This window comes from Caretta caretta, chromosome 13, assembly GCF_965140235.1.
Source record: "Caretta caretta isolate rCarCar2 chromosome 13, rCarCar1.hap1, whole genome shotgun sequence".
In the NCBI taxonomy this organism is placed as follows: Eukaryota; Metazoa; Chordata; order Testudines; family Cheloniidae; genus Caretta; species Caretta caretta.
This window is the reverse complement of record NC_134218.1, coordinates 1,951,780-1,972,641: the sequence shown is the minus strand read 5'-3', so window position 1 is coordinate 1,972,641 and position 20,862 is coordinate 1,951,780. Positions and strand designations below refer to the sequence as shown.

The following is a 20,862-nucleotide window of genomic DNA, read 5'->3' as shown; positions in this document are numbered from 1 at the left end:
TGATGCTGTTGCAAAAAAGGTAAATGTCACACTGGGATGTGTTAACATGAGTGTCACACGTAAGATACGTCAGGTAATTGTTCTGCTCTACTTGGCACTGGGGAGGCCTCAGCTAAAGAACCGTGTCCAGTTTGGGGCACCACCTTTTAAGAAAGATGTGGACAAGTTAGAGTGAGTCCAGAGGAGAGCAAGGAGAATATGAAGTTAGAAAACATGAGCTGTGAGGAAAGGTTGAAAGAACCGGGCATGTTTGGTCTAGAGAAGAAAAAACAGAGGGAGGACACAAGTCTTCAAATATAAATGTTTGTTACAAAGAGGATGGAGATCTTTGTTCTCCATGTCTGGGGGTAGGACACAAAGCAATCAGCTTATTTTGCAGCAAGGAAGAGGCATGGTAGGTATTGGGAAATCCTTTCTAACTCTAGGGCTAGTTAAGCTCTGGAGCAGGTGAGTGGAATCCCCGTCATTGGAGGCTTTTAAGAGCAGGTTAGACAAACATCTGTCGGGGCTGGTCTAGGTTTACTTAATCCTGCCTTAGAGTAGCGGGCTGGGCTAGACGACCTCTTGAGGTCCCTTCTAGCCCGAAGTGTAGAAAAGGGGGAGGGTAAGAATCTTTAGATATGTTCTTGGCCTGGTTCTCTCCTTTGCTACACTGGTTGGTAGCGATGGCGTTACACTGGAGAGTGACAGAGGAGACTCACCATTAGTAAAACATCAAACATATATTTCTAAATACCTATCGTCACAATGCAATAGGGCACTTTGGATTCTACAGCAGCGCTAATTAATGCACGGCCCATGAGGCTTTGCCTTTTGCCTTGCTATGTGTCTAAGCTAGGCATCAACTAGCATTATGGCAGAGACTATCAAGTCTTGCTGAATTACAAAATGGCCGTAGACTCCTGGAAACTTTGCCAGTGGTTGCAAGTAGCATCACATCAGCATGGCTGGAGGGTTGCGTTGGAGCTGAGATCCACCTGCATGTGTTGCTTGCACCTTGGGAGCTACATGATGAGCCAGCATCCGATTCAGAGGCCTTCATTTGCATGCAGGTTAGAGCTCTCCGGCCAAAGTGGGCAAGCCACCAGCGTGCACGTGCAAAGCTGCATTTCTGTGAGCAGGTCATGCCCATCTGTTTACTCAGATACACCGTTAGCTCCATGCACCAATAGGCGCAGGACCCCCTTTTACAGGAGCAGCCAGCTTAGTGTGTGTAAAAACACAAACCAACCCACAAGCATGCGGAGCTGGGCCCCTGGGATGAAAATCTGGTCTTGGCTAATTGGTGATTGTGTCAGCGGATTGGGATCACAATATCCAACTGAAAATGATTTAAAGCATTGAAAACATGCCTTGTAGTGAAGCTCAGTCTGTTTAGCTTGACGGAGAAGGTTACGGGGTGACTTGATGACAGTCGATATGTCTACATGAGGAACATAATTTGATACTTGAGGGCTCTTCCATCTTGCAGAGTGAGGCATAAAAAGATCAATGGCTGGAAGTGGATGCTGGACACATTCAGACTAGAAAGAAGGTGCCAGCTTTTAACAAGAAAGATGATTAACCATTGGAACGACTCACCATGGGTTGTGATGGCGTCTCCAGCACTGGACATTTAAAATCCAGATTGTGTGTTTTTCTACGCAACCTGCTCTAGTTAAAAGAGGAATAAACTCGGGGCCATTTGATGGCTGGAGCTAGGCAGGAGGTCAAAGTTAGCTGATCCCAGTCACCCCTTCTGACTTTGTAATCTATGAAACTGTAACATTTCTGCAACTGGACACCCCCAAGAACTCTATCTGAGGTCAGAACCAAGCCTGGTCCCTCCCCTGCCATATTTTCCTTTGACCTTTCATGTGATGGCCACAGCACTGGACGTGCACGGACATTGTAAAACCAAAAGGGAATGAGATCTGGCCAGGCAGGTTTCTTTTTTCCAAACTGTTGATACAGATAGAGGACAAATAGCAACCGAGCAGTAGAAACCACCTCGTTCAATGCACCCAACTGACAGCTGAGCAGAGATTGGGAGAGGGGTAAGGCGAGGAGTCACACCAAGTGTAGGATGAGTCCAATATCCAAGTTTACAAAAGCCTGTATGGCTTATTCTGGCCTTTAATGTTCTTATGTGCCAGTTGCTGGCCCCAGACCCTTTGCAGTTTGTTTCTCTGATGCTGATATAGACCATGCTTATCTTCTATACCTAAACAAACCGACTTTGGAATGAGGAAATGGACCAGAGTGACACAGCTTCAGATGGCTCTCTGACTATCGGCCCCACGCCATTTTGTTGGGGATTTTTCTGAATCTCTCTGCAATTTCTGAATAATTTTAGAAGTGAAATATGTTCTTGAACAACCGATTTCAAAGCAGCCTGCAGAATTAGGGCCAGAATTGGGCTGCACCATAATTGAGCTCTGATGTGGGCTACCGTATCTGATCGTCTTAAGGTCAGGAGCACAGTGGGCTCAATGACTCTTTCGTATGCAAGGGCAGCAGCACCAGAGAAATGGAAAGGATCTGCACAACTGAGAAATCTCCCACTGGACCGGATCTGGAAGAGGCAAGAGCAACTGAATTAACATGGGACGTTTGTTTCCAAAAGCAGGGAGCCAGATGAGGTTCAGGGGGCTTGCTGGAGAGGTGAGAGGGGTATGGGGAACCCCTTGTTCTATGGGGTCCTTTCTCTCTCTGTCTCTATAACCCTAGGGGTTGAAAGGAGCAGTGCCCATGTTGCTAAAGAGGGGGCAGCTCGTGCTTCAAGAGGGTCACAGGAGTAGAAACCCAGAGAAACAGAATTTTTTGTTTTAAAAGTACAAATACACCCCCCCACTCCTTCCGTTCTTCAGTGATGGCTGTGGCTACCCACCTGTCCCTATCTGTCTCAGGCCATTCTACCGGGTGCAACAGGGCCACAACATGATGTCCTAATCTCATTCCGTTTGCCTCCCTTCAGGTACGTTCTTACTCTCCTGGATCCTGCCTTTCCCAGGCTGCCAAGCCACCTGGTTCCTGCATCACTGTTGCACTGGGTGAGTTAAGTCCTGTCTATGGGAGGCAGTTGTACTAGGTTAAAGGCTTTTTGCCTGTATGAAAACTGGAACTGAAATAATGACATGAATATTTTCAAAATAATGCCCCCCCTCTATTTTGCTCTAACATTAGTAGACTGATATAATTTGTCAGTCAAATAGTTACTGAAATAAGCGATGAGACACAGACTTGCACTGAAATAATGAAAGGTGTGAATTACAGCCCATGTAGTTATTTTGGTGCCAGTTTCCAAGTAGCCAAACCCTAATTTAAATTGGTTTCGAAATCAGTTTAATCAAACTGATGCAAACCCCTGTGTGAACATTCTCAGTTGGGCTTAGAGTGGCATGTTTCAGTTTAGTTTAGCCAAACCAGAATAAGTGTGTCCATACAGGTTTTTGCTCTGGTTTAACTACATAGATTTAAAATCACACCGTTAGTTAAACCAGGGTAACGTTCTGGGGTAGAAAAGGCCTTATTTGGTTCTCTCTGCTGCTCTCCTGTCCCGCTTCGTGCTCCCCTTCTGACCTTGTGTGACGGCCATATTAACGATTCCAATTTTCTGCTTTTTATGGTCCATTTCAGCTCCTAGGTACAGAGCTCACTAGTAGCTGCAGTGCTCAGGTGGCAGAGTGGCGGCTGGATCTCCGCTGGTTTCTATCTGGCAACTGTTCCATGGGGACAGTACAGATTTTATAGGGCGACTGAGCTCTGCTATCTAAGGGTTACGAAATGGAGCAAAGTCTATAACTTTGCCAGCCGGGCTACTGGGTGCGTTATTGCTGCCCATGGGCTGGCAGCAAGGATTTCGTCAATGGGGAGGAGAGGGGAAAGTAAATACCTCCAGTAGAACATGAGAAGTTCAGGCTTTTCAATCTGCTTTTAGCAAGTATGTCTGTGTCCTCTGCGGTTTGTAAGGAGGAGTTAATCCTGTTTGCATTAACGTATCTTTGCCTTTGACATACCAAAGGAAATAGGTTGGTGCTCTGTCCTCACCCTGGTACTGTTTGATCTGATGAAGGTTATACAAGAAGATGTTTAGTTAAAGAACACAGCTCCCCACGGGGTCTGACATGAGGAATTCACTTGGTTTTGTGAAATCCTGAAGGGAAGCCGTGAACATCCTTTCCATGGGTTCCAAGGCCTGAAGGCAGCATTACTGTTTGAGATGAATCTACTCTTCCATATTTGGTAGCAGCTGCAACCTCAGTACAAAACAGCAGTTTGATCCAGCATCCAACCTGAGTACCGTACAGCTCATCTTCATCAGCATTGCCTGGACATGTGCAGGGTGGTTGTAGCCATGTTGGTCCCAGGACATTAGAGAGACAAGGTGTGGGAGGGAATCTCCTTTGTTGGACCAACTTCTGTTGGTGAGAGAGACATTTTGAGCCTCCATAGAGCTCTTCAGATCTGAAGAAGAGCTCTGTGTAGCTCGAAAGTTTGTCTCTCTCTCCAACAGAAGTAAGTCGCTTGTTACTGCTGTTCGGTGCGAAGCCACATGACTGTTACAAACATATAGAGGAGTCAATATCTAATTCTGAGTTTCAACACAAGGGTCTTCTTCAGTGACCAATATAGTGTATGTGCAATATCTGGAACTGGGGCTGTCCGAGGTACACCCAACATGAAGTTCTATGAAGTTGTTCCCCTCTATTCGACATTGGTGAGGCCTCATCTGGAGTACTGTGTCCAGTTTTGGGCCCCACACTACAAGAAGGATGTGGATAAATTGGAGAGAGTCCAGCGAAGGGCAACAAAAATGATTAGGGGTCTGGAACACATGAGTTATGAGGAGAGGCTGAGGGAGCTGGGATTGTTTAGCCTGCAGAAGAGAAGAATGAGGGGGGATTTGATAGCTGCTTTCAACTACCTGAAAGGGGGTTCCAAAGAGGATGGCTCTAGACTGTTCTCAATGGTAGCAGATGACAGAACGAGGAGTAATGGTCTCAAGTTGCAGTGGGGGAGGTTTAGATTGGATATTAGGAAAAACTTTTTCACTAGGAGGGTGGTGAAACACTGGAATGCGTTACCTAGGGAGGTGGTAGAATCTCCTTCCTTAGAGGTTTTTAAGGTCAGGCTTGACAAAGCCCTGGCTGGGATGATTTAACTGGGAATTGGTCCTGCTTCGAGCAGGGGGTTGGACTAGATGACCTTCAGGGGTCCCTTCCAACCCTGATATTCTATGATTCTATGATTCTCCCAACTAATTTGAGAGGGTTCAGTGGTGCGTAAGTTGGGGTTACATTGTTTCCGTAAGAACAAGTTGGTTCCTGAGGTCTGGATCAAAAATGGCAAATAATTAAATGAACTAACAATTGGGCTGTGCTCTCACTGTGGTAAGTCTGTGCTGTATTTGTGGTAAGAAAGGTACAATGGCCAAAATGGGAAATTATTCCAAAAACAAATAAAGTGTTTATTAAAGGAACAATTTATTTGTGAAATGGCAGAGTAAACGACCTTGTTGCTATCTGTACTGTTACAGCACCTTTCGTTCACAACTCTCCAAGTGCTTCACAAACATTCATGTGTTCGTTACAAAATAGGAAGCAGGCTGGCACTCTTCCAGCTTTGCAGAGAGCTGGGCAAATCAAGGCACAAAAAGCTTAAGTGACTTGAAAAAAGTGAGTGTGAATCATTGACAGAAGCAAGAATACAAGGTGGAGACCTTGATGCAAGTCCCTGCTCTAAGCAATTGGCAATTCCCTCTACCAGGGGACAGATGCTTTAAATTAAATGTCCATTAAAGCATGTCAGCACTGTGCTTGTCAGTTAGTTCCCTCGATGTGCTGGTTAAAGGTTTCGGAACATACAGCCATGCTGCCCTGGAGCTGATTTTCAGAGAAGGATGTCTGTTTTTGGGGAAAAAAAAAAGAGGAGGACTTGTGGCTCCTTAGAGACTAACCAATTTATTTGAGCATAAGCTTTCGTGAGCTACAGCTCACTTCATCGGATCTGATGAAGTGAGCTGTAGCTCACAAAAGCTTATGCTCAGATAAATTGGTTAGTCTCTAAGGAGCCACAAGTCCTCCTGTTCTTTTTGCGGATACAGACTGACACGGCTGCTGCTCTGAAACCTGTTTTTGGAAACACTCGCTTGCTGCCACATATAACCGGGCTTTGTTGCAGGTGCAAACATGAGTAGTTAGATGTCTCGCTATGATCGCGTTTCACAATCATAGCAATAGGAATGAGGGGAATTGCAAGAGGAGACCCGAGGGGACGAAGTCTCTCCTGTTACTCTCTAGCTCTCACTTGCCCAGGTTTCCTCGACTTAGTCTGGTGCTGCCTGTTGCAGTTCACAAAGGCTGTTCCTCCTGACATGCACTGTTGCTTTTATTTGACTGTCAGGCTCTTGAGCCTGTTGGCAACTGCAGGCGGAAGGGGAGAGGAGGGGCCCCCAGTTTCTCTGGCCCAGGGCCCCACAGAAGGGAAATCCGCCTCTGCCTGTGTGAGCCCTTTCAATAGCTGTAACCCTGTAAATTCCAGCCTGATTATTCCTGGGCAAAGTCCCTCATGCAGGTCTCATCATCTGTGACCCCAGCAGCACATTGGAATCAACTTTGCATCCCTCTTTCAAGTCGGGCATAACAATCAGAGGAACTTGCCTCTCTCCTGCCCACGTGTACAGACCGTTGTGGTGCTCGTGCAGTAACGTCTGTCGGCCTCTGGGTTATTTCTCAGCCTGTTTTAATGACAAGCTTTAATTTCATATAATTTCATCATAAGGTCCAGCTTTATCCAGGGGAGTAAACCTGAGAGAGCCTGGGCAGAGAATCCTTCTGGAGAGACCGTTACAGAACTCAGGTTTTCCCTTATTTAAATTTATACCAAATCTGATGTGTTGACTATTTCTTATAGGGCAAAAGTCCATCAACCCCATCGCCCAGCTCCCGTACTCCACGTTGGAACCACCAGGGATCACCAGCGACTATACTGACCGGGATTTAAATATAAGCTCTCAAGAAACTTGGGGAGGCTCTGCAGAGTTTGTCTGGCTGATGCTCCACTTAAGAGTCAGGTTCTTATGTTGGGCAGTGGGTGGACAAGGACCCCTTCATGTAGCTCAGGCAGGCAGGAATGCCAGAGCTAATGCCCTGGGGGTAGTGTGGTTCACGGGCAAAGTGAAATCAGATGCTTTTGCAGTGCTTGAGCTGCTCTTGCGCTGGTTGGTCTTTAGAGCATGGTTTGTTCAGTAGAACCACGTATTTCCTTCCCTTTTTCCTCTGGTCTCAAGCTGCGTTTGCACTGATGGAGAAGCCTCTTGAGTTTTCCAGCCTCTTGCCCCCCTTCTCCCTGCCACGGAACATTGGCTCCAGTAACTCCAGGGTCGCTATGGGGCTGTCAGAGGAGTTTCCCAGCAGGCCGTCTGCTCTGCACTGTGGGAGTGGAGGGAAAGAAGGGGGTGGGGGTGGGGAGAGAGGGAAATAGCTAAGAGGAAGAGGCTGGGGAGTGTTGATGGGGGTCCATGGGGAGGTATAGAAGGGGTGAAAAAGGGACACGAAGAAGAGAGAATAAGGATGGAAAAATGGAGAGGAAAATCACAACATTAGAACAGAGAAATGAAACCAAAGGAAATGGACTGAAAAAGGGAAGGGGAGAGAGACAGAAACAGGTGCAATGCAACAACCATGCCCAGGATATTGGGGCCCAGCTGCAGACCCATCACAGATGGGGCCTGTTGTAGCAATTAGTCTATTAGTCAAGTAATCAATTAGCCTAGCACCTTTCACCTGCTTTGGAAGGTAGGTCCAGTTATTTTCAATAAAGAACATTATATTCAGGTGCAAACCCCCCCCCCCAGCAGTGGTTCCACGACCCTCCTTGAAGAGAGACCTGGAGATTGCACAGGCTGTGGGGTATAGGAATAGAGAAAGGGGAAATGATAACGAGAGGATGAGAGAACCATCCCAAAGCCTTGGGGGTCTGCTCCTCAGCTCTTGGAAACTGGTGTCGCTCCTTTGAGTTCCATGGAGCTGTGCTGAGGGACAGCCACTGTGGAGCTAGTGCTGGATTGTCTCTCCATCCTTGATCTTGGAAGTAGATCTGAAATCGCAGACAAAGTGACAGGCTTTGTTCTGAGGATTCCAGTACTTCCTGCTTCATCTGGGCTGAAATACTGGGCCAAGCCATCCACTTGGTATTCAGTTACTGTCTTCTCTGCCTCCAGCCCAAACTGCTGGCAAGTGAAGGGATGCCCAGAAATTGTGGGGGGAAGGGACACGTGGAAGGACGGCCGGCCCCTGCTTAATGCGTCGGCCCATGTAGCTAATACCAGTGACACGTTCCAAAGCTGCACTTGTGACTTGTTCACATGCATATTATTATTTTAACCTGTGCAGAGAGTCTGACGGGGATAAGATGACACCCTGTTATTTAGATGTGGATTTTCTCCTATTGTTGAGCTGTACTGTGCCTGACTGTCCAAGTGAGGACTTACCCGATAAGATGACATCTAGTTAAGGACTGATCAAGTTACCAGCACAAAAGCATCTTTCTGACTTGATGGGCACTTAAGCTTAAATTCCTAAGAGATAAGAGAGAAATCTCCCAAGCTGGGCTTAGCAGCTGATTGAAAGCCATCAGGTGTGCCACTCGGAGGAAGACACTGAGAGGTAAGCATCAGGAAACACATTTTTACATAAAAATAATGCCGAGGACAGAAATAATTCAGCACCTACAATTTCAGGGGTGCACGTGGCCAAGTCAGTGACATATATGACAGGGACGATGGGCAAACCTCGAAACAGCCAGCTAAGCTAGCTCTCCGATTCCACAGGTCTGAGCTGATAAGAGCCGGCTAAGCAGGCTCTCCAATACCACAGGTCTGAGCAAGGTGTAACTACTTAGCCAGATACAGAGAGCTGGATAGAGAGAAATCAGTACTGAAGATGTAAAGATAAATTGGTTAGCCTCTAAGGTGCCACAAGTCCTCCTGTGTCTTTTTGCGAATACAGACTAACCCGGCTGCTGCTCTGACACCCTAAAATTGTATGTTCATTCAGACCTCGTGTCAGTCGTGACAAAATCGTGCTAGAACTAGAGTAAGGACAGCATTTCTTGCAAGCTTTTCAATTCTGGGTTTTGTCCAGGCTGGAAATATCACAGAAACACTGCTCCACTTCCAATCCTGCTGGGGATTGAGAAGGAAGGGGAATTAGAAATGACAGGGAAGAGAGAAAGAGGCAGGTAAGATTGTTTTAACAAATTAAATATTCAGCCCTTTAAAGAGATTCATGTTAGTTCCCTCCCTTGCACCTCCTGCAGTGAGTGTCTCTACTGTCTTCCCTTGAGAGCAGGTCATAAATATCAATCACAGACATTGGTGTGCCTGACCCAGAACACCCGCTATGAGAGCTGCTCTCCCAGCAAACTGCCAGTAGCAGAGCTCTCAGTCCATTGCTCTGTCCATGAGACCTCTAGTCATGATGGACCTCATCCAAAACCCAGTGAAATCAACAGAAAGATTTCCACCGGTCGGAGTAGAGGGTGAGGGCACTGAGTGTGGGCAGCTGGATCAGGCCCTGTTTCCCCCGGATGCTGGTGTAACCTCTGCCATCGCTCAGCGTTAGGAACATGTGCCATGCTAATCACATGGGAAAGGTTCACAGTTAAGCACGTGTGTCCTCCCCTCCCCCACCAGAATTTACCCTTTGAGTCTCCACTTTCTCCCTTCCCCACGTTCATTCATCTCACTTTTTTTGCCAATTCCAATATATCGTTTTTTAGCCTGCTCTTCTGGATTTGCATGCAAGTCTCCCAGGCAGCTCTGCATGGCTGTTGAGTAAGAGTGTTGGCTCTGTGCACACGAGGAACATTCACTTGATACCTCAGACTCAGCGACTTGCCCAGACTTTCACATTTGTTAGCAAAATTATTTACATTGGAAGATGTCAGAAACCACACGGGAGTTAGTTTTACATCCCCACAATCAGCTCCATTTTAACCACTCCTTTCGTTTTCCCTCATTTTCGTTCCGAATTCTAGTATATAAAGGCTGCCCCTTCTATATCGCCGGGGAAGGGGAAAGGCTCTAATAGCTCTTGAGACGCCTACCACTGGACAACAGCCTAGCCAGGTGAGAGCACGAAACACCCCGATGAAGTGTCTCTGGCGCTATTGCAATACTAGGAAAAATAATTTTTTTATACACTCTCAGGGGACCGATTCTCCGCTGCTTGTACCTCAGGTGGTCAGGAACACCTGCCTCACGGGGCTGTGAAATGCTGAAATCATTGACTGGATTTGGTAGCATTTCACACCCACGTCGCCCTGGTAGCAATGAGATGGACATGGAGCGTCTGGCTGCGGTCATAGCTTTGCTGCAGCACAGATCTCAGATCATTTTACTGAATTAAGAGCCGTCAGGTGGTTCTAGCAAAGGGCCTTGTGCAGCCGTTAACATTGAACGGGGCAGGCGGGGGGCACCTAAACGTAGAAAGCCACCTGCAAATGTAGACATTGCTCCATGCAACGTCCAAGGACCCCCCAGGGCTAACTCTCTCCACTAACTGCCTTTCTTCTGTTTACAAAGACCCCACGAGTGACGCTGATGCTTATAACATAGGGGGAGCGAACAGCTCATATCTCCTCCTATAAACCTGGGTCCGTATGGGGCAAGTTAAGCAGGTACCATAGGAGTCTCTCCTTTCCTCCCCCCCGTCCCCCAAGAGCAGATTCAAATGCACCTTAAACTGTGCTTTCAAATTGTATTTCTATAGGTAAAATCATTAGGGGCTGATTCTTAGCGCATGCTGGTTTTAGCCTTGGGTAACTCTTTTGACTTCAGTGTAGTTGCCCCCGATTACAATCCATGTGAGATGAGAATCTGGCCCTTGAGCTGCAGCGTTTGCTCTGCTGCAGTAATGAACTCAACCCAACAGTGTCTTTCTGGGCATTTTAGCGGCGGTTCTCATTTCAGCCCCTCCGTTTGCACGTTGCTTGGTGGAAGGTTGGGCACCACAGTGCTGGAGCCAAAGATGTTAAGGATTTGGTGTCTTCTCCTTTGGTTGGCTGGCCGCGTCTCAAAGAACGGATGCCCCTGGGGCCATCCTGAAGATGGATCTTGGAACAATAGATTGTGGTGAGTTAATGAGCCTGTCCTGCAATGAGTCAAAGTCAGCTGTGCATGGAGCGAACTCCTCACGTTTGTGCAGAGCATCAGGCCGGTGTGTCTGGAGCGTTTGGCTGTGCAATGAAAGGGGAGATTGCCATTCTGTTTTCTGTGCCCTGAAATGTCCCCTTGAGGGTGCAGCCACGGGTTTCACTTTCGCTGCACCGTGTGGCCATGAATTCCTGTGCTTTCTAATATGGGGACTTTAGGCCAGACCCATGGATTACGTATAGCAACCGGGTGCTGTTCTGTGGTGCAAAGGGTAGCAAAGCCTGTTTGTCTGGACGGCTGAGAATTCCCCGGGCCGGGCGCTGGGGAAATCCCCAGGTGGTGTCGAACCCGTACTGCCCCCTTGTGCAGCCCACACTATGTGGCACATGGCCAAAGCACCAATGAGCTTCCCCAATTCCCAGATGCCAGAACGGCCCCTTGGGCAAAACTTAGAGAAGCCCTGCAGCTACTTTAAAGCGTGCTCAAGGCCAAGCTAGCCCTAGGATCATGAAGGTGGAAGTGCTAAAGGGGTATAAAGCCACCTGATATCTCGTGCAGAGCACAGCGCAGCCAGGCCTGAGACTCAAACGCTTCATATTTGTTTTTCCTTTGTTTGCTGTTTTCCGTAATCTGCAATAAAAGTTGCTCGCATGGAGAAATGCATGTTCTGCTCTCCCGAGGTGGGACAATGTACCAGTGCCCACAGACAGAGAACTGCAGGTTCCAGCTATGTGATGGCCTTACGGGTCGTAGAAGGTGTAGAGGGTGAGGGCACTGAGTGTGGGCAGCTGAGTAAAAGCTATTTCGTGTCTAGAATTAAAATGCACACAGCAGATGATGGTTCAGGTTGAATCCCTGAACAGAAGTCCGCCACACTGTGTGGCTGAAAAGAGTGCTGTAATTTGCCATATGACTGTCATCACAGGCTTCTCAGCCACACCTGTGTTTACGGGGATAGGACTGCCATGCAGCTGAATGATTTACACAGCATGCTAGGAGATCCTGAATTCCCTGACAAAAGATTCCCCGTTCTGCCCCCCATCTCCATCCCTGCTGATGAGGCATCTGTGCTAACCACACCTTGTCTTGTGGAAATATTCCAGCCGTCTCCCATGCAATGACTGAGAGCGACATTCTTCAGAAACTGACAACAGCTGCAACTAAAAAGCAGCCAGGTGTCAAACCCATCAAGGGCATTTCAGGGTGAGTTGAACAAGACCGTCAAGCATTATGGCAATGCTCTGCAGGTGAAATATGTTAGCTGTTAGTATTAGGTGTGGAAGCATCAGCCCAGAGGCAGAAGCAAATGAATCAGGAGCCATTAATAAGTGTGATTATAATGGAAAGCAGCATGCTAGTGACAAAGGCATGACTGGCCTTACAAACAAAGGGAGGGCCATCACCTGAGGGCAACACAGCAATGTGAGCTGCTGCGTTAATATTGTAATTCTTGCTTACTTTGCTAGGAAGTTTGTTGTAGACACGGCAAATTTCTGTAACACAGGGTGGCCGTAGATCAGAAGTTCACTGCTAGATGTGGAAGGGACTCAAGGCGGATGGTAAATCAACGATACAGCATCACCCACATCTTCTTTGCACCTTGTTTGCATTTAGCCAGAGAACTGGAGAAGGGCAAACATAGTACTTTTGACTTTTAAAAAGGGGGACAAAGAGGACCCAGGGAATGACAGACCAGTCAGTCTGACTTCAACGCCTGGAAAGAGACTGGAACAAATTATTAAGCAATCAGTTTGTAAGCACCTGGAGGGTAATTAGGAAATAAGTAAAAGCCACCATGGAGTTGTCAAGAGCAAATCATGCCAAATCAACCTAATTTTCTCCTCTGAAGGGGTTACTGGCCTAGTGGATGGGGGCCCAGAAAACAGGGACACTTCGATTTTAGTAAGGCTGTTTGTGACAGTCCCAAATGATGATCTTATAAGCAAACTGGGGAAATGTGGTCTAGATGAAATTACTCAAAGGTGGGGTCATAATTGGATGAAAGACCGCACTCAGAGTAGTTACTGATGGTTTGCTGTCAAACTGGGAGGGTGTATTGAGCAGGGTCCCACAGGGGCTCTGCCCTGGGTCTGGTTCTGTTCAACATTTTCATTGATGGCTCGGATAATGGAGTGGCAAGTATGCTTATTAAATCTGTGGGGGACACAAATAAAACTGATCTGAAATCAACAAGATGAAATTCCATAAAGACAAGTGCCAAATAATCAAGAAGAAAAAATCAAGTACAAAATGGGGTATAACTGGTGAGGTGGTAACACTGAAAAGATTCTCGGGGTGTGTGTGTGTGTGTGTGTGCGGAATAGCAGATCACAAATTGAATCTGAGTCAGGTGCCAGAACGGGGGGGGCCAAGGGGCCATGGCCCTCCCACTTTTGAAAGTGGATGCGCCTGGCCCCTGCCCCTCCTCTTCCCCCAGAGGCTCTGCCCCCTGGCCAGGCCAGCTGGAGCTGAGCTCAGGGAAGAGCAGCCCGGGGAGTCTGGGCAGCTGTGAGGAGCCATGGGCCCTCCATTGAGGCCTGGGGACACGAGCCAGGGGCTGCTCTTGGGCCCCCACCCAGGGCAGGTAGAGGGGCCCGGGTTCCCTGGCCCAGCTCCGGCTTCTGGCTTGGCTGAGAGGTGGGACCTTGTGGGGAAAAGGAGGGATGGGGCCTCCTGGCCCCCCCACTTTTAGGAAGACTCACTAATATCAGTCAACAGTGGGATGCAGTTGCAAACAAGGCTAATAGAATTCTGGGCTGTGTTAACAAGACAAGACCTTGGAGGTAATCGTCCTGCTCTTGCTCAGCACTGGGGAGGCCTCAGCTGGAGTCCTGTGCCCAGTTCTGGGCACCCCACTTTGGGAGAGATGTGGATAAAGTGGAAAGAGAGTCCAGGGAAACGTAACAAAAAGGATTACAAGTTGGGAACCCCTGTCCTATGAGGAAAGGTTAAAACCCCCTGGGAGTATTTAATTTTGAGGGGAAAAAAGACTGAGGGAGACCTGATAAGTCTTCCAAACTGTTAAGGGCTGTTTTAAGGAGGACGGTGACGAATTGTTCTCCATGTGCACTGATGGCAGGACAAGCAGTAATCGGCTCAATCTGCAGCAAGGGACATTCAGGTTAGATGTTAGGAAAAACTTTCTCCCTCTGAGGGGAGTTGAGCTCTGGAACAGGCTTCCGCGGAGGTTGTGGAATCCCCGTCGCTGGAGTGTTTTAAGGACAGGAGGGACGAACGCCTGTGAGGGATGGTCCAGGTTTACTTGGTCCTGCCTCAGCACAGGGGGATACACGTGATGGCCTCTCGAGGTCCTTTTCAGGCCTACGCTTCTATGGTTATTGTAACGTGTCCCCTGTTTGTTTAGGAGTTTTTGACCTGCATACAAACCTCTGCACAGGCCATGGAGACGTGGTCTGCCAGTCACCAAGGGTTCTAGGTTTCTTATTTAGTCTGCACGCTTCACGACAGGGGAGCATCTCTTAGTTCTGTGTCTCTACAGCACGTAGAACAGTGGGGTTTTGATCCCAGACAGGAGCCCTTAGATTCTGCTGCAGTAACAAATGGAATAATCCTGACGGGATTTCTATCTCTGCAGACCCCAGTCTTACCTGTGCAGGTGCCGGCACTCTCCTAACTCACCTGTTTTTATCCCATAGGGTAAACGTTAAAGATTTTCACCCCCCTGAGATGACGCCAACCTTCTTACCAGGGACTGGGCTCTTCCTGGCTGTGGTAACTTGCATAACCATCGCTGGGAAGAGGTGAGTGCGATCCTGCCTGGGGTGTGAGACGATCTCATTCCTTTTAAACAATTTGTAGGGAACTGATAATATTTGAAAATGAATAAGGTCTCCTGAGGAACCTGGGAAAATGCACCTTGTGAGCAGATCTATTGGATAAACTGTTTCCCAAGTTCCTTGAGTTAATGATCCCAGGAAGCTGATAAGGAATTAAAAACAATTATATTCAGGACAGCAAGGAATGCAACGTGTTTCGTTCCCTTCTTCTGCAAAAATGTCTAACACCTGAAGTGCAGTGGCCGGCATGTGGCGTGCTCTGCAGATGGATTAGCCAGAGCTGAAAGCATTTGGCAAACAAGGGCTTAGTTTGGGCTTGAGAGCTGCAAAGTTAAGGAAGAGAAGGGGTGGTAACATGCTGAGGGGCCCCCCACCAGCACCTACCAAACAGACTCCAAGTGTTAGTCACACCTGGCATGGCAAAGACCACCCGGCTGGACTTGTCTCTGGTGCATCCAGAGTCTGTTCTGGCTCCTCTGCCTGCCTTTCCAGAGGCACAGTGCATTTATCTGATGGAGATGATCTCTCACCACTCCGGCACTCAGCATTGCCTGCCTCGCCCAGCATGCGTGGGCTAGTGTGGCTCCAGTGTTCACTCTACGTCCCTCGCCGAAGGGTGTGTTCGAGGGTTCCCTAAAACCAGGTCACCAGAAGATGAGCAAGAAGCAGGCGAGTTTTAAGGAGTTTTGTTGCCATGAGATAAACTGTCCAGAGCAGCGTTAGACATGTAGTCTTAGACTCAATGCACGTGGACTCGAGAGCAGTGATTTCTTAACTGTTTCCCTAAGGCAACTCCCTGGGACCACCCCTTTAGCAAGCTGGAAAGGTTGGGATGAGCAGCCCTACATTAAGGCATCCGAAGGAGGAGACCCACTGGCGTGGACCCTGAACCAAGCAGCTCCCTTCTGGGTGCTTGTGGTCCCTCTGCAGGACAATGTCAGTAAAGAATTCACCAGGAGGTCACTGAAGTTTGCTCTGTGTAGCTTTATAGGTGGAAATATGGAAATCGCAGTGGTTGCAAACATGACCGCTAAGAACAAACGGTTGCAGGATACTCGGGTTGCCCCAAATTTGGAGTTGGCAACTGCCAGATTTCTCTTGTTAGTATTAAAAACCAACCTCCCCAACAGGTGAGTGCCTGAGATTTAGCCTCTGCTATGGAGGACAACGCTCACTAGATTTGCCCCTATTCATCATACTTAACATTTATAAGCATAAGGCATGTCCCCAGCTCAGTGAAAATCGGCGCACCAAGTGCTCGCCCAAAAGAGCAACGACCTTGTGCTGGCCCCTCGGTGCCGGCATGAATTTCACCCACAGATGACTGACTTTATTTCCATGCGGTATCCATATGTGTGCACTGACATGACCTCCAGGGTGATGGAGCTTCTTCTTGGAATGGGAACCTTTTAGCACTGTTTAAAGCCAGCACAAAACACTTCTGACTCGTTTGCCAACTGGATTCCTCTGGTGCTGGTCCTCTGACCTTTGGCTTTGCAGCAGCTGTTGTCATTTTGAATCTCTTTATTTACTCTGTTGATTTATTTCTTCGCCACCTTTGCCCAGCACGCTGCCCAAACTTGTGAATAAGTTCCTGGATACCACCCTTCAAAAAGTCTTGCCAGACATGGTCAGTCTGTTCATGTAGGTCATCAACTAACCATTGTTCCTCCAGAGAATAACTGCCCAGGGGTGCTGTTCAGTAAAACATTCTCTTAATTTTTGTATTTGAAGTTGTACACTTTTTGGTAAAAGTAAATGTGCTCTAGAATTTGTCTGTTTCTGGTAACACCTGCAATGTGCTGGGGTCTGTACAAAGAGAAATGAAGACACAGTCCTTGTCCCAAAGTGCTTGTAATCTCAGACAAAGAGACACAGACACAACATTTGCCCACCATGGTCTCGATTGCCCTTTTTTTCTTCTTCTTCTTCAAAATTTAGGCACGTGTTTACACACACGTTTGCAGCTGTTTAACGGGAGGTGTTAAACTCTCATACAATCATCCTTCGACCCTGATGTTACAGATACCATAGTGAGCAATTCAAAGTTGGTGCTTTTCCTTTGGGGCTAATGAGGAAACCTAAACACCTATTAAGGCAAGTTCCATGCCTGTTTATCATTCCCCTGCAGTGACCCTGCAGCTGGAGTCGTGGGCGTAAAGTCCCAACTCCTGTAATATCTTGGAGCAGGAAAGAAATTTACTCCATGAGATAAATTCAGAACTCATTATCTACCATACACCTGGATGCTACCGCAAAGACGCTGGAAATCTGCCAAATGGAGCAGCTCCAGATTTCCCTTGTATAAGGGAATCTCCATGTGGCATTAGGCACAAACCTGGCTTACTAGTTTTATGCCACTTACCCTGAGTTTCCCCCAGCACAGTGTGTGTGTTGGGGCCAGGATCCTAGGGGTGGAGGAAAAGAGCTTGTTGCATTGTGACAATGCTGGGCCACAGAATGGCTCATGGGGGCAGTTCCAGATGCTGCTGCTCTAACTTGTATCAGAGGCCAAAGCAGCCCCTGGCTGTGCCCAGGGGTGAGGAAGAAGAAAGATGGTAGAAACCTACCTATGCCCTCTTTCCAATGCACCTGAGCCTGTGGCCCATTGAGTTCAGTTTTTCTATATAACGGTCGCCTATTTCTCTTTGTGCTCTCACCCTTTTTAACACAAGCCTATTGTCTCACTGCCTCTTAACACTTTATTGGCAGATTCTTGGGCTTCCTCCATTAACGACGACAACACTTGGCACCTTGATCCCCACGGCTGGTGAACTTTATTTATGTATCCCATTGGCCCCTGAGGCATCCTGGGGAAGTGGACAGTGTTATGCCTCCTCCACCAGGATCCTCCCCCAAACTCCGCATTGCTTTCTCCTAGGTTTATCAACAAGCCAGACCATGGGCATGAAGTAAAATGATGAATTGTCTCACTAGGTTTAACTTAGATCCTGGTATCTTTGAGAGTCCAGTTTTTCAGAATTTTGGATACATTTGGCTGCAGAATTACCGGGACTGCATGTGCCAGGATGATGACAGTGGCTTCATATAGACAGCTAAGCCTAGCTGGTTACTGGTGCATGCAGTCACCACTGTGCTAATTGCATATGCAAATGAAGCATACACATTTCTGCAAATCTGGGCAAAAACAAATGAGTCTGGTGCTCACAGAAGTTGAGGGACTGGTACTAGTTGTTCTTACAGGCTTTATCCCAAGAGTGGCCGAGCACCTGCAGTTCCACTGACTTTGGAGGGAGTCACAAGTGCTGAATCCCTCGCAGGATGTGCCTCAAAATTGTGGGGGGAAAGAATAAAGAAAACCAGCTGTTGCACCTGCTAATTGGTCAAGGAGGCTGTGTGTTTATTATGTAAGAAAAAGAGGTTTTGCTTGCCCAAGGAACACGGAAGCATCAGGGAATGCCAGTGACAGGGACATGTACCATTCTCAAATCAACACACAATTCAATGCCAGTGTGATGCTTTTCTCAGCAGATCATTTTCCTGGTAACCTGTAAGTTTTACGGGCTTGCAGGTGCTGTTCTCCAGAGCCTTTGTTGGGGCTGATCAGAGAGGTGCCTGGGTAGGCCTATCGCTTTATCATCTCTGTATTTTGAATCTTTCCAGCTCTCTGAGTCGTTGCCTCCCTCTCAGCCGACAGTTATTGAAATATGAATAACTAAACCGCCTGTGCTCACCATGCAACAGGACAAAGGCCCTGTGCATCTCTTCGGCACCGCGGCATTCCTCACTTCGCAGCCAGATGCTGCTCAGGAATCCCTCTTTGTCCTGAACATTGTAAGTTGAAATGATCAGTTAGGGGACTGCCCTAGGGATAGCTAGATCGTCCCCAGGGAGGCAGTGTGCTCTGTCCAGGTTCCTTCCATTCCAGCCTGCCCCCGACACACACTCCTAGATTTGGGAAGGCAGAAAGCTGGGCCCTGCTTAACATCTCCTGGGGATTCCTCTGTGTTCCTGCAGGGCAGCTTGAAGCCCCTTTGCATCATTAAAATGGCTCAGTGGAGACTGGCCAAAGATCTGGCTCCATCCCCACGCAGCCATGCAGGACTGAACCGACTTCTGATGCTGACTCAGGTTTCTCACTGCAGCATATAAATTTGGATACCCAATTTTCTATTCAAGAAGAGAAGCTGTGGTGCTCCTTAGCTCTGGACAGGTCAGACATTCGCTGTTATCTTTCCGTTGTTTCTTACCATTGAGAGTGTGATCATTCTTGACCGTGGGAAGGGCCAGGTACAGAGAAACCATGCCTGGGTATTGCTAGGGTGCGAGGAGGGGTTGCTGGGTAGAGTCCCAGTAGGATGAATTAGGTAGAGGGAACGGTGCTGAGCCCACGAGGGGCAGCAGGATGGGCTGGGGCCATGCAGTGTTTGTTTGCAAACCCCAGTTCTGAGGTGTATGAACTGTGAATAAGATGAACCATGCAGAATTTTGATCTTGATTAGGGCCAGTCGCATCCATAGTTACAATAAAGAAAAGAATTATGTGCACACAAGGAGAATGGACAGAGCGAGGTAGGTCAGTCAGCTGTTGTGAGCCCTGGAGCCTAGGAGTTAAAAGACCAAAAAGGAAATCAGAATGACAAGTGGACAAAAGGCAACCAGCTTCTCTTCCTTCCCCACCTCCTCCAGGAGATTTCTTATTTTCTAATTTATAATTTTCTACCCTTATAGCTGGGACCCATCCAGAGACAAGGAAGCCAATCCCAGCACCTGTTGGGAGAGTTGGGGGGGGAGGGGTGGGGGTGTCTGGGAATTTTCAACCTTTTTTTGGTTGGAAAACTCCAGTTGGTTGAAATGGGAACGTTTCGAAAAGTTCTGACAAATTTTTCAACTAAAGAATTTTGAAAAAAGGTTCAAAATTGTCAAAAAAAATTTGGTCAGGCATTATCAAAACGAAAAATTCTCATTTCCTGATTCAAAATGATTTTTTGCTTAGAAATTTAAGCCAATTATAGTTAAAAACAAAAACACCCCAAAGGAAACTCTCTCCCCCCCCGCCCCCCCACCATACACAGACACACCCTGGTCAAAATTGAAACAAAATATTTCATTTGAATTTTTTCCCAGCATCTTTGGTTTATGAAAAATTTTAAGATTTTGATTTTTCCTCATAATTTAGGACAGGAAAATTGTTCAAAATCTTGAGAATTTTTGTGGGACAGGAAAACATCATCCTGCCCAGCTCTAGGTCGGGGGAAGGGAGAACAGTGGTTCTGTGAGTTAATGGGGAGGTTTGTTCGTTTATATACTTAGGTCAGCTTTTCCTTTTGCTTACACCAGTGTAAATCAGGAGTAATCCCCACTGGAGTCAGTGCAGAGGTAAAGCCCAAGCTCTGACCCCTGTAGGGAGCGGAGACGTTGACCCAGGGCAGCAAGTCAAACGAAGAGGCTGGAGGTAGGAAAGGGGGCCTGGGTTTTGGGTAATGCTGCCAGCGGCAGGGAAAAGGAGCCACATATAGACAAGGTCTGGAGAGGAAATGCCAACGCCTGTTTCCCTTCTCTCCAGCTTGCATAAAATGGCCATGGCTGCTTCCTCCATCGGCACGTTCGCCGTGAGCTCAGTGGAGTGTGTGACGCTCGGCAAAAGCAAATGCTGAAGACTAATTGTATCTATGAATCTGAGTGTTGACGTGTTGGTCTAAAATGTCTAGCCCTGGAGTTCGTTCTTGGGAACCCAGCTGGATTTCTTTTATCCCTAGTAATAGTTTTATTTCAAAAATCGATGCGCTATAATCCACTAAATCAAAATGTTATTACAAGCAAGAAGTTATAGTGACAAATTAATTGGAGAACTCACCACCTCTTTTGCCAGGAAGTATTAGCAATCTGGAAGATCGCTGTGAGTTAATACACTCACTTTAATTTCTGGAAGACTTTTGGTCAATAAATAACCGTCCCCAATGCTTGC

General features: G+C 47.5%; 1 long non-coding RNA gene across 1 annotated transcript; it reads right to left on the bottom strand.

Moving 5' to 3' along the window:
- Positions 1-18,273: 18,273 nt before the first annotated feature.
- LOC142068784 (uncharacterized) lies at positions 18,274-20,828 on the bottom strand. Its single transcript, XR_012664662.1, has 2 exons — positions 20,752-20,828; positions 18,274-19,498 (listed from the first exon to the last, which is right to left on the bottom strand). It is a non-coding gene; the product is annotated as an uncharacterized LOC142068784 (long non-coding RNA).
- Between the last annotated feature and the right edge of the window lie 34 nt (positions 20,829-20,862).